The 12,968-nt window shown below is 37.0% G+C and overlaps 1 protein-coding gene across 5 annotated transcripts in view; it reads right to left on the bottom strand.

Moving 5' to 3' along the window:
• PHF8 (PHD finger protein 8) overlaps nucleotides 1-12,968 on the bottom strand; it is a 93,925-nt gene that overhangs the window by 24,951 nt on the left and 56,006 nt on the right. The gene's annotated exons all lie outside the window — the stretch shown is intronic.

Here is a 12,968-nt window from a genome sequence, read left to right as displayed (position 1 = left end):
TGGATTCAGACAAATCAATTCTAAAATTTACATGGAAAGGCAAAATTGAAGAACTCATACTAACTGATCTTAAGAATTGCTATGAAGCTACAGTAATCAAGACATTGAGGTACTGGCAAAGAGACAGATATATACATCAATGAAAAAAAATAAAACAATCCAGAAACAGATCCACACCAATATGGCCATTTGATTTTTTACGAAGATGTAAATGTAAGTCAATGGAGAAAAGAAAGAGTCTTTTCAACAAATGGTCTTGGAACAAATAGACATCCATACACTAAAAAAAGGGTGAACCTCAACCTAAACATACCTTATGAAAAACTTTAGTCAAACTATGTCATGGTTAGAAATGTAAAACAGGAAAACTGTTATGACCTGAGTTTACATAAAGAATTGTTAAATGAGACACAAAAAGCATAATCATTAAAAGATAAAATTGATACATGAGACTTTTTGGAAAATGAAAGTGCTTGCTTTAAGAAAGGAAGTGTTAAGAATGAGAGAAGCTCAGACTAGTAGAAAATAATATATATCTGACAAGAGACCTGAACTCAGACTATATAAAGAATTTTCAAAGCTCAACATTTAAGTAAAAAAAAAAAAAATTAAAAAATAGGCAAAAGTTGGAAGATGGAGGAGTAGGAGGTTCCTGAGCTCACTCTGTTCCAGATAACAGCCAGATCAGTGACACTTCCCCTGAAAATGACACAAAGACTGGCAGAACAGATGTTACAAGGTTCATTATAGACAGGAGGTCACACTGAAAAGGATAGGAGGGATGGAAACAAAACTAACCTTAAACAGAAGGGACAATACAAGCACAAAGAAGTGATAGGATGAGACCCCACTCTAGGCACCCCAGGCACAGAGGACCACGCTGGGAAGACAAATTTCCATAACATTTGGTTTTGAAAACAAATGGGGCTTCATGTTGAGAGTTTTTCAATTAGCAGGGTTTATCCCTGGGTGCTTTAAAAATCAACAGGCTTAGATCCTAGAGAAGGCTTGGAACCTGGAAAGCTGGGGAACAACAAGGAACTGGGTCCCAGCCCTTTATGGGCCAGTGTTACAAATAACCCAGCCAAGATAAAGCACAGAAGCAGCAGTCTGAAAAGCACTTGGGGTATACTGAAGATTTATTTACTAATCGCAGAACTTGTGCTGGAGGGGCACAGGTTTTTAGGAGACCTCTCCAAGAACAAAACTGTTGGTGGGCACCATTTCTCTTCCCCAATCCCCAGCCTAGAGAGGCCACTTGTGGAAACCAGTACAAACACTGTCCACCTATCTTGCTAGCACCATGTGCCTTAACCCCATGCTCTCCTGCCACTCAGTCCATCCAACCTGCCCAAATCAGGAAGCAGCCTTCCCTCCAAAACTACTCCTGTCCCAACACACCCTGCAAGCAACCCCATCAGGGAAGAGTGCCACTCCAAAGTAACTACTGCCCTGGGGAGAAGGGAAGATAACCGAACACACCAGAATGCCCTCAGTCCCAGCACCCAAACCTTATTAACTGGCAGCACAGAGATAGTTCTCCGCCCATCAGTCCTGGAATGGGGGCAGGTATCTGGTCTGTCAGCCCCGCCAACCAATGAAAGCCTTCCAGAGTACAACATAAGGAGACTGCCCTGCAGGTCAATGTGACTGCAGCCCCAGCAGATTGGCTGAGGGCAGGCAAGTGTCTAACTACTGATACCACCCAACTACAAGCTTGTAGCAACCCCAGACAGGCCCTTTAACATCACAGGGACCAAACCGTGCCCTTGTGCCCACCCAAAGTAGGCAGAGAGGGCTATTGCAACCAACTGGACTGAAGGCAAACACAGACTAACTACAACAGTAGGGCACATGCACCAACACAGGAGATACCCCTCCAGATGCCAATTGCCTGGTTCTGGTGAACAGGGGGCATTGTGCTACATGGCACTATAAGATCTCTTCTTCAAAAGGCCACTACTTTCAAGATCAGGAGATGTAGCCTTATTTACTAATACATAGAAACAAAGACAGACAAAATGAGGAGACAGAGGAATATGTATCAAATGAAGGAACAAGACAAAACCACAGCAAAAGAGCTAAATGAAATGAAAATAATTAATATGCCTGATAGAAAATTCAATGTAATGGTCATAAAAATACTCACTGGATTTGAGAAAAGAGTGGAGAATCTCAGTGAGACCTTCAACAAACAGAAAATATAAAAAAGAACCAGTGAGACATGAAGAACTCAATAACTGAAATAAAAATACACTAGAAGGAATCAATTATAGATTAGAGAAGGCAGGAGAATGGATCAGCAATCCGGAAGACAAGGTAATGGAAAGAAACCAAGTTGAACAGCAAAAAGAAAAAAATAAATGAGAACAGATTAAGGTACTCTGTCATATCAATCAAGTGTGATAACATTTACATGATAGGGATTGCAGAAGAAGAAGAAGGAAAGAGAGAGAAGAGGGCAGAAAACTTATTTGAAGAAATAATAGCTGACAACTTCTCTAATCTGGGGCAGGAAACAGATATGCTGATCCTGGAGGCACAGAGAGCACCCAACAAAATTAACCCAAGGAGGTCCATTCCAAGACACATAGTAATTAAGATGGCAAAAAGTGGTGATAAAGAGAATTTTAAAAGCAGCAAGAGAAAATAAAACAGTTACATACAAGAGAAACCCCATAAGGTTATCAGCTGATTTTTCAGTGGAAACTTGTCCAGCCAGAAGGGAGTGGCATGATACATTCAAAGTACTGAAAGGAAAAAAACTTGCAACCAAGAATACTCTATACGCCAAGGATATCATTCACAATAGAAAGACAGATAAATAGTTTCCCAGCTAGGGCCATCCGGGTGGCTTAGTCAGTTAAGTGTCTAACTCTTGATTTCAGCTCAGGTCATGATCTCAGAGCTGTGAGATTGAGTGGTGTGCATCAAGCTCCTCACTGCACATGGAGCCTGCTTAAGATTCTCCTCTTCCTCTCCCTCTGTCCCTCCATCTACTAACTCTCTTTAAAATAAAAGTTTCCCAGCCAAACAAAGGTTAAAGGAGCTCATCACCAATAAACTAGCCCTGCAAGAAATGTTAAAGGGAATTCTTGGAGTGGAAAGAGAAAGTCATAATCATAAGTAATCAAATGATGGGGAAATTTTTCACAGGTAAAATGCAAACACAAAATAAAAGTAGTACATGAATCACTTATCAAACCAATATGAAGGTTAAAGCACAAAAACAGTAAAATCAACTATATCTACAAAATCAGTCAAGGGATTCACAAAATAAAAGGATAAAAAGTATGACATTTTATACATAAAACATGGGGAGTGGTAAAAATTTAAAGCTTTTAAATGGCTTCAACCTTTAGTGACCATGAATTCAATACAGACTGCTATATGCATAAGATGTCATTACGAACCTAATGGTAACCACAACTCAAAAATCTGTAATACATACACAAAACATAAAGGGAAAGGAAGCCAAGCATATCATGAAAGAATGCAATTACACTACAAGGGAAGAGAGCAAAGAAGTATAAAAAAAACCTGAAAAATAACAAAATGGCAATAAGTACATACCTACCAATAATTACTTTAAATGTAAATGGACTAAACTCTCCAAACAAGACACAAGGTGGTGGAATGAATAAAAGAGTAATAAGACCTATCTGTATAGTGCCTACAAGAGACTCGCATCAGACCTAACACATATGCAGATTGAAAGCGAAAGGATGGAAAAATGTTTACCACGCAAATGGAAGCAAAAAGAAAGCTGGGTAGTTATACTGAAATCAAACAAAACAAACTTTAAAACTAAGACTGCAACAAGAGACAAAGAAGGACACCACCTAATGATGAAGAGAACAATCCAACAAGAGGATAGAACAACTGTAAATATTTATGCACCCAACATGGGAGCACCTAAAAACATAAAGCAACCATTAACAGACAAAAGAAGAAAGTGACAGTAATATAATAGTACGGGACTTCAACACCCCACTTATGTCAATGAAAAGATCATCCACACAGAAAATCAAAAGGAAACAACAGCTTTGAATGACAAGTTTGACCAGATGGCCCTAACAGACATATTCAGACTATTCCACCTAAAACAACAGAATACACATCCTTTTTAAGTGCATGTGGAACCTTCTCCAGAATAGATCACACATTAGGCCATGAAACAAGCCTCAATAAATTTAAAAAGCACGAAATTCTACCATATATCTTTTCTGATTACAACAGTATGAAACTAGAAATCAATCACAAGAATAACTCTGGAAAGAGCATGAATAAATGGAGGCTAAATAACATGCTACTAAACAATGAATGTGTCAACCAAGAAATCAAAGAAAAAATTTAAAAATACAGGGAAACAAGTGAAGATGAAAACACAATAGTCCAAAATCACCGGGATGCAGCAAAAGCTCTTCTAAGAGGGAAGATTCCAGAAATACAAGCCTACTTAAAGAAATAAGAAAAATCTCAATAAACATCTTAACCCTACACCTAAAGGAGCTAGAAAAAGAAGAACAAAGGCAAGCTGAGAAGAAGGAAGGACAGAATAAGGTGTAGAGCAGAAATAAATAAAACAGAGACTAAAGAAACAACAGAACGCATCAATGAAACAAAGAACTGGTTCTTGGAAAATATAAACAAAATGGATAAACCTTTAGCCAGATCCATCAAGAAAAAAAGAGAGAACTCAAAGAAAATCAGAATGAAGGAGGAGAAATAACAATCACACCACAGGAATACCAAGGATTTTAAGAGAATTCTATGAAAAATTATATGCCAACAAATTGGACAGCCCAATAAAAAAATGGATAAATGCCTAGAAACATACAACCTTCCATAACTGAATCAGGAAGCAATAGAAAATCTGAACTGACTGATTACCAGCAATGAAATTGAATCAATAATCAAAAAACTCCCAACAAACAAGTCTAGGACCAGATGGCTTCACAAGTGAATTCTACCAAACATTTAAAGAAGTGTTAATACCCACCTATTCTTCTTGAATTATTTCCAAATTATTGAAGAGGAAGGAAAGCTCCCAAATTCATTCTGCAAGGCCACAATAACCCTGATACCAAAACCAGATAAACACACTAAAAAAAAAACAAAAACAAAAACAAAAAAACTACAGACCAGTATCTCTGATGAACACAGATGCAAAAATCCTCAACAAAATAGTAGCAAACTGAATCCAACAATGTATTTAAAAAATCATTCACAATGATCAAGTGGAATTTATTCTCAGGATGCAAGGGTGGTTCAATATTCACAAATCAATCAATAGCACACATCACATCAATAAGATAAAACCATATGATCATTTTAATAGATGTAGAAAAAGCATTTAACAAAGTACAACATCCATTTATGATATAAATTCTCAACAAAATAGGTTTAGAAGGAAGATATACCTCAACACAATAAAGGCCATCTATGAAAAACCCACAGCAAACATCATACTCAATAAGGAAAAACTGAGAGCTTTTCCCCTAAGATCAGGAACAAGACAAGGATGTCCACTTTCACCACTTTTATTCAACATAGTACTGGAAGTTCTAGCCATAGCAGTCACACAAGAAAAAGAAATAAAAGGTATCCAAATTGGTAAGGAAAAAGTAAAAGTTTCATTATTTACGGAAGCATAATACTATAAATAGAAAACCCTAGGAATGTCTGGATGGCTCAGTCAGTTAAGTGCCTGCCTTTTGCTCAGGTCATGATCCCAGGGTCCTGGGATCAAGTCCCACATCCGGCTCCTTGCTCAATGGGGAGCCTGCTTCTCCCTCTGCCTGCTCTGCCTGTTCTGCCTGCAGCTCTCCCTGCTTCTGCTCTCTCTCTCTCTCTCTCTCTCTGACAAATAAATTTTTAAAAAATCTAAAAAAAAAAAAAAAAAGAAAGAAAGCCCTAAAGACACCACCAAAAATCTATGAGAACTGATAGATGAATTCAGTAAAGTTGCAGGAAACAAAATTAAACACACAGAAACCTGTTGCATTTCTATATACTAAAAATTAAGTAGCAGAAAGAGAAATTAACAAATCAAGTTACAATTGCACCAGAAATAATAAAATGCCTAAGCATGAACTTAATAAAGTGAAAGACCTATATTTAAAAAAAAAACAACTATAAAATGATGAAAGAAATTGAAGATAACACAAACAAATAAAAAGATATCCTATGCTCATGGATTGGGAGAACAAATAATGTCAAAATGCCCATACTAACCAAAGCGATCTACAGATTTAATGCAATCCCTTTCAAAATACCAATAACATTTTCTCACAGAATTAGAACAAATAATACTAAAATATGCACAGGACCAAAAAAGACCCTGAATAGCCAAAGCAATCTTAAGAAAGAAGAACAAAGCTACAAAACTGGAAGTATCATAATCCCAAATTTCAAAATATATTATAAAGCTGCAGTAATCAAAACAGTATGGTATGAGCACAAAAACAGACACATCAATTAATCAGAAAGAATACAGAACCCAGAAATAAGCGCATACTCATACAGTCAATTAGTTCACAACAAAGGAGGAAAGAATATACACTGGGGAAAAGACAGTCTCTTCAATAAATGGTTATGGGAAAACAGGACAGCTACATGCAAAAGAATGAAACTGGACCATTTCCACTGGACCATACACAAAAATATACTCAAAATGGATTAAGGATCAAAATATGAGACCTGAAACCATAAAACTTCTAGAAGTAAACATGGGCAGTAATCTCCTTGACATTGCAAGTAGGAACATCTTTCTAGATAAGTCTCTTCAGGCAAGGGGAACTAAAGCAAAATTAAACTATTTGGACTACACCAAAATACAAAGTTTTGCAGAGCATAGGAAACCATCAAAACAAAAAGGCAACCTATGGAATGTGAGAAGATATCTGCAAATGATATATTCAGTAAGGGGTTAATATCCAAAAAATATTAAAAATTTATATAATTCAACACCAAAAAAATAATCTGATTTTTAAATGGGCAGAGAACCTAAAAAGACACTTTTCCAAAGAAGACATACAAATGGCCAAGAGACACATGAGATATGCTCAATATCACTAATCATCATGGAAATACAAATCAAAACTATAGTGAGATATCATTTTACATCTGTCAGAGGGCTAAAATCAAAGACAAGAATTAACAAATGCTGGCAAGGATGCAGGGAAAAGGGAACTCTTATGTACTTGGTGTACTTGGTGGGAATGCAAAATGGTATGCAAAATGTACATATGCATTTGGTGGGAATGCAAAATGGTGTGGCCACTGTGGAAACCAGTATGGAGGTTCCTTAAAATTAAAAAGAATTACCACATGATTCAGTAACTCCACTACTGGGTATTTACCCAAAAGAAAATGAAACAATAATTTGAAAAGATATATGCACTCCTATATTTATTGAGGCATTATTTATAATAGCTATGATATGGAAGCAACTCATCCACAGATAAGTCCTTCCACAGATGAATGCATAAAGAAGATATAAGACAGATATATCTATATATCTATCTACACACATACACACACACACTGGACTATTTATTACTCAGCCACAGAAAAAAATGAGATCCTCACATTTGCACCAATGTAGAGGGACCTACAGGGTATAATGCAAAGTGAAATAAGTCAGTAAGAGAAAGACAAACACCGTATGATTTCAAGTATTTAAGAAACAAAACAAAGGAACAAGCTAACAAAAAACCAGAATCTTAAATACAGAGAACAAACTGCTGGTTGTCAGGGGAGGTGGTTAGGGGGAATGGGTGAAATAGAAAAAGGGGATTAAGAGTACACGTATCTTTTTTTAAAAAGATTTTATTTATTTGACAGAGAGAGAGAGAACACACAAGCTGGGGGAGCAGCAGCCAGAGGAAGAAGCAGACTGCCCCTTGATCAGGGAGCCTGATACACAGCTCGATCCCAGAACCCTGCGATCATGACCTGAGCTGAAGGCAGATGCTTAACTGACTGAGCCACCCAGGCACCCAAAAGTACACTTATCTTGATGAGCAATGAGTAATGTACAGAACGGTTGAATCATATACCTGAAGCTTATATAATATTCTATGTTAATTATACCTCAATAATAAATATAGTCGAAAGTCATTCAAAGTGTCTCTTTAAAGACATCTCAGAAAAGAGGATGTATGCATGAACAGACAGTAGATACACCATTAGCCATTAGCCAAGCCATTAAATGAGCTATTCACTATAGCCTTATTAGGATGGCTAAAATAAATACAATGACAATACCAAGTGCTGAGCATGTGGAACAACTGAAATTCACACATTACTGATAGGAACATAAAATGGCACAACCACTCTGGGAAATACCTTTGCCGTTTCTTATACACTGACCAGACAGTCCAGCAATCCCATTCTAAGGCATTTACCCAGAGAAATGAAAACTCATGTTTACACAAATGCCTGCATGTGCATGTACATAGCAGTTCAATTCATAATCACCCAAAGTTGGAAACCATCCAAATATCCTTCAGTGAGTGAACGGATGGTATACAATGGACTACAGCAATAAAAAGGAACAATATAGTCAAACACAGCAATATGGATAAATCTTAAGGGCATTATGCTGAGTAATAGAGGCTAATCTGAAAATATTACAGTATTATGCAACTCCATTTACGTGACATCCTGGCAAAGGCAAAAACCACAGGGATGAAGAGGACCTCAAGTGGTTGGCAGGCCTTATGGGTAGAGGGAGGGCATGACTACTAGGGGAAAACATAAGGGAGTTTGAGGAGATTCTATATGCTCATTTTGGTGGTAGTTACAAGAATCTAAACGTGTATAACAACAAAGCTGATCTTACTCTGGGTTAATTTAAAAAATAAATTTTAAAAAACCCTTTATCAAAAGGGAAAACAGACTGAAAATAAAGGAAAAGAGCTTTCAATCTAAGATGTTGTACAAAGAACACTTAGAGAAAGGAGTGAAATAAAACCAGAAATTAACAGTAAACAAACAAGATGATTAGCAATCAAATGAACTAAACAAAATTGTTAAACATTAGGATCAAGTACAGCCAATCCCAAGAAGGAAATGTCAACTCAAAAGCAGTAATTCTGGGATGCCTGGGTGGCTCAGGTCATAATCCCAGGGTCCTCAGACTGAGTTCCACATCTGGCTCCTTGCTCAGCAGGGAGCCTTCCTCTCTCTCTCTGCCTCTCCCTGCCACTCTGACTGCTTCTGCACACGCTCGCTCTCTCTCTGACAAATAAATAAATAAAATCTTTTTAAAAAAGCAGTAATTCTTACTGTAAACCACCATTAACAAATTAACAGAGAAAAACTATGTATTTATAATCAAAAGATGTCAAAAACCATTTGCTAAAACCTAATTCCATTTCTGATTTAAAAAAAAAAACCTCTCAAACTAGAGATAGATATTCCCCTGAAGTTCATGAACATAGTCTATCAGAGACCTACAGAGCCCAATGTATTAAAGTGGGAAACACTGGCAGCATTACCTTTAAAGTCAGAAACAAGACAAGGACTATTCAACACCATAATAAAACTAGAAAAATCTAGACATATGAATACGTGAAAGAAAAGGGGTATTATGAGCTAAATCTGTCTCCCAACCCCCCCATTCATATGTTTAGTTCCTAACCCCCAGTACTTTAGAATGTGACTTATTTGGAGATAAGACTTTCAAAGAGATAATTAAGTTAAAATGAGGCCAATAGAGTGGGCCCTAATCCAACTTGACTGTATCCTTTTAAGAAGAGATTAGGATATACACAAGGACATCAGGGTCCTCTGTTCACAAAGGTAAAATCAGATGAGGAAGCAGCAAAAGGGTGGTCATCTGTAAACCAAGGAGAAGCCTCTGGGGAACCCAACACCACTAGCACTTTGATCTTGGACTTTCAGCCTCCAGAACTATGAGAAAATAAATTTCCGGCATTTAAGTCATCCAGTCTGTGGTATTTTGTTATGGCAGCCCTAGCAAACTAAGACAGGGAACGTAGATCACCTCCTTCAATAGCTCAAGACAATTAACTGAAAAATTAATAGAACCAGTAAGAGTATATAGTAAGGCAGTCTGATACAGGATCAAAATAGAAAACTCATACATTCCTCCATACTTGCAACAGTCAAATGGAAAATGTAATAGATAAAGTATACATACATCCCATTATAGCAGATAAGGCTTCTGATGAAAGATGATAGTTTCCATAAATTTATCTACAAATGCCATGCAATCTTAATTTAAAAATTCCAGGATTTTCCATGGAATTTGACAAACTGATTCTAAAATCCAACTGGAATAGAAAAAAAACCTCAATAATGGCCTAGAAATTCTGGAAAAATAAGAATAAATAGGTTGGCATCTCCTTCTTATTAAACTGCCTTTCTCATGTCACTAGGCACACTAGGAAGCAGAGGGGAGTAGTTAGACCAGGGGCAGATGTTTTAGCTGTAGGTTGATGCGACTGTCTGCTGAAGGTAGGGTGAGTAGCCAGGGGAACTTGGCGTGCCCTTAAGATCAATCACAGCTCCATTCAGAGATGATGGGCTTGCTGAACACCTGTGCTCTCCCTAGGTCTAAAGCAAATTCTGCAGAGGGGATTTGCCCTACCAGATACAAGGCCTATAGTAAGTAACCAATGCAGTATCCCAACAGAAAGGGACAAATTTTATAGAACAGAAAAATATTAATAATATCTAACACACAGCCCTTACCACGTGCTAGGCAATGTCCTAAGTGCTTTATGTGTATTGATTCATTCAATCCTCAAAAAAAACCTGTGAAGTAGGTACTATTCTAACAGAGAAGCACAGAGAGGTTGCCCAATGTCACATAGCTATTAAGGGACAGAGCTGGGAACAGAGCAGAAAAACAAATCCACATTCACATGGAAATTTACTTTATGACAAAAGAGGAACTTCAAACCAGGGGGATAATGATGAACTAGTGAATAAATGGTGTCAGGGCAAATGACCAACCATATGGAAAAAATTAAGTTAGATTCTTATCTCCCACAATTCATAAAACTTAATTCCAAAGAAAGAGGTAAAATTTTAATGTCTATACATATTTTTGACAAAAATATGAGTCTTCTTACACAAGACAAAATTTAAAAAATTGATAAAGGTAACTATGCAAAAACTGAAATCTACACGCTAAAAGATACCATAACTAAAATTAAAATATAAGCAGCAGACTAAAACATTTTGCAACATTTCCAGAATATATTAAAAAAAAACCCTAAGAAATCTATAATATAGGGGCACCTGGGTGGCTCAGTGGGTTAAGCCTCTACCTTCGGCTCAAGTCATGATCTCAGGGTCCTGGGATCGAGCCCCACATCGGGCTCTCTGCTCAGCAGGGAGCCTGCTTCCCCTCTCTCTCTCTGCCTGCTGCTCTGCCTACTTGTGATCTCTCTCTGTCAAATAAATCAATAAATCTTTAAAAACAAAAATCTAGAATATATAAAGAACTACAAATCAATAAAAAAAATCCCAACCATCCTAATAGAAAAAATGGTTGAAAGATTGAATGAATTAATTCACAGAAAAGAAATAAAGAAGGGGTACCTGGGTGGTACAATCAGTTAAGTGACCGACTCTTAATTTTGGCTTGAGTTGTGATCTCAGGGCTGTGATCTCAGGGACTGAGTCCCACATCAGACACCACACTCAGTGCAGAGTCTGCTTGAGACTCCCTCTCCCTCCCTGTGCTCACTCACTCTCTCTCTAAAATAAATAAATTTTTAAAAAAAGAAATAAAAAAGAGCCAATAAATATACAAAACAAACTCAAACACCATTTTTTGCTATCAGAGTTCCAAAAATTAAGAAGACTGATAATATCCACTGCTGGTAAGGTTCATACACTGCACATACACTGGCCCTTTCAGAGGGGAACTTGGCACTATTAACATTTACTTTGTACATACCCTTCAATCTAGCAGGTCTACCTACCCTACAGAAATATTAGCTGGCACATGGGCACAAAGAGTTATTTACAAGAATTTTCTTTGCAGCGTTGTTAGTCAAACTATAAAATTAGAGACAACCTCAATGTTAATCAGTAGGGAATGGTTAAAAATACAATGGAACATCTATGCTATAGACTACTACACAACAGGTAGATTTCAGTGTGGTGATGCAATAGATAGATCTCTATGTACTGATGCTGAAAGATGTCCAAGCAAGTTGTAGAACCATGAACACTACACAAAACTGTATCTATTTGTGTTTACATGTGGTTATAAGTACAAAATGAAAGTTATGTATCAACTGGTTAACACAGTTTACCTCTGGGTAACCTGCCTCAGAGAAAGAAGAGTATTAGTCAAAGGGCACTTTTATTTTCTCCGTCTTGTTCAAATCTTAGTCAATGAGAATTAATTTAAAGGTGCTATATGCAACTAATGAATCACTGAACATTATGTCAAAAACTAATGATGTATTATATATTGGCTAATTGAATTTAAATTAAAAAATAATATTAAAACCCACATTAAAGTCAGTTACACTATACAAAAAGGTGCATTATGTAATGTAGTACTTAACAAATCTTAGCTTAAAAAAAGGTCATCTCTTAAATGCAAGAAGTCTGCCGGAAGATCATTATGTATCTTTGCAAGGGATGAACCAAACAACAGAGAAGGAAATGGAAGTGACAGAAATAAAACACGCCAAGAGGGTTTGAAAAAAAGTTTTCAGTAAAGAAGGTTAGGCAATTTTAAAAATGGATGACAGCTGGGGCACCTAGGTAGCTCAGTCAGTTAAGCACCTGACTTTTTATTTCAGCTCAGGTAATGATCTCAGAGTCATGAGATCAAGTCCTGTGTTGGGCTCCACACTCAGTGTGGAGTCTGGTTGAGATTCTCTCTCCCTCTACCCCACCCCCCACCACATTCTCTCTTTCTCTCTCTAAAAAATAAATAAATCTTTAGAAAAATGGATAGTTAATTATTT

This window comes from Lontra canadensis, unplaced genomic scaffold (assembly GCF_010015895.1).
Source record: "Lontra canadensis isolate GAN:19392208 unplaced genomic scaffold, GSC_riverotter_1.0 scaffold197, whole genome shotgun sequence".
NCBI lineage: Eukaryota > Metazoa > Chordata > Mammalia > Carnivora > Mustelidae > Lontra > Lontra canadensis.
Note: the sequence above shows the minus strand (reverse complement) of the source record. Positions and strands in the feature narration are given on the sequence as shown.